The sequence below is a fragment of the Austrofundulus limnaeus genome, unplaced genomic scaffold (assembly GCF_001266775.1).
Source record: "Austrofundulus limnaeus strain Quisiro unplaced genomic scaffold, Austrofundulus_limnaeus-1.0 Scaffold3082, whole genome shotgun sequence".
In the NCBI taxonomy this organism is placed as follows: Eukaryota; Metazoa; Chordata; class Actinopteri; order Cyprinodontiformes; family Rivulidae; genus Austrofundulus; species Austrofundulus limnaeus.
The window spans coordinates 1-1,911 of NW_013955484.1; positions in this window are offsets into that span (position 1 = coordinate 1).

A 1,911-nucleotide genomic window follows, 5' to 3' on the forward strand; every position below is an offset into this window, starting at 1 on the left:
GCTGTCCACCTCTGTAGCTATGAAATCAATGTCCCCATCCAGAGGTCTTTCTTCTAAGTTTATACTAAAGCATGGAATGACATTCCTCAAAACATAAAGTCCATTTCAAAACTACAGCCCTTTAAGAAGAATTTTGTCTGCCATCTGCTGGACACTTTTTGTTGCGCTCATATTTTGATGTCCGATTTAGCAATTGCTGCCGTTTTGAAATTTGGTATGCTTGTTTGTCTTTGTGTCTATGGTGTAATAATAATGATGTGATTGTGATGCTGTAATTCTGAGTGTTTTATGTGCTGCAGAATAGGAACCTGCTGCAAAACAGCAATTATGCTGAGTCAGGCTTGATTTTTGATATCTTTTCCTGTTAAATAAATAAATCAAATCAAATCAATCCMTCTCCAAGACTGTGGTCCCCATTTCTATAGTAAAACAAATGTGTGCCAATGAACACCTCATGTCCAAGACTTGCTGTGTGTGTGTATGTGTTTGTGTACATATATTTGCTACCTTGTGAGGACTATTGTTCCAATGCACACTGCCTTTTGAGGACCACTTCTAGGGACAATTCTCCAATCCCCATGTGTGCTGTTGGTGGGATAGGGGTTAAGTTTATGACTAAGGTGTGAATTGAGTTTAGGTTAGGTTTTAGATTGTTTGGAATTTATCACAAACCTCTACAAATTTTAATTCTGCATGAGGTTATTTCAGTGTAAATGTGTATGAATTAGCCTTGGTTACTGTTGGAACCATGCTATGACTCAACTGGCAAAAAAAAATGTATTGGAATCAGTGGCGAGGTCCGTGTCAATAGTGTTTTATTTTTTGTATATACATTTTGCCCTTCTGTAACTGAGAAGCAAATTTCTTCATGACTCTGGCCAGACAGATCGTGGCAAGATGTGGCAGWAGACRTACTGGGATCGTTACCTTCAAACCACTCCATTATTGTGCTGGACTGCTGGTAGACTATTACAGTCGTTATTATGAATATGAGGRMTTGRCATCTACAACTGCAGAGAAAGTCATTGACTCCATTGACAGTATGTTTAGTAGACATGGTCTACCAGYTTCTATTAGATCAGATAATGATCCYCATTTTAAATCAGAARGATTCAAAGAATACTGTCAGAATAATGGAATCAAACATGTGAGAACAACACCAAAATGGGCTCAAGCCAACGGRGAAGTTAAACGGCAGAACGCGTCACTGATGAAGAGGATCAGATTGCACAAGCAGAAGMACTGGACTGGAAACGAGAATTAAGAAAATATGTCACAGCTTACRACAGCATTGAACATTCAACCACAGGCAAAAGTCCAGCGGAACTTCTATTCAACAGAAAAATGAGAGGAAATTTACCGGACATGAGTGAGACAAATACATTTGCATTGGATGTACATGACAGAGATGCAGAACAGAAAGGAAAAGCAAAATGTTATGCTGACATCCAACGAGGAGGAGCTCAGTATTCAAAAGTGGAGCTGGGAGACACATAGCTGGTTCTACAGGAAAAAGTGGACAAATTCACAACATCATTTAGTGCATCACCACACAAGGTCGTGAGCAAAACAGGAAACCAAGTTGTGGTTGAATCACCAACAGGAAATCGGTATCACCAAAACATAACACATGTAGGCTAAAGAAATATGAAACTAAGGAAGGAGGTTATGGCTAAAGAAGGTTTCCTGAAAATAATGAATGTGAGACAGACAAAAAATAAAATAAAATTAAAAAATGGACACTTGCATTGCAACGCCACAAGGGGGCACTCAAGACTTAGAAATGGAAAAGACCCCAAAGAATGTGAAAGACTCCAGAGAGGTTTCGTGATTTTTATACAGTGTGCGTGCGTGCGTGCGTGCGTGCGTGTGTGCGTGTGTGTGTGTGTGTGTGTGTGTGTGTGTGTGTGT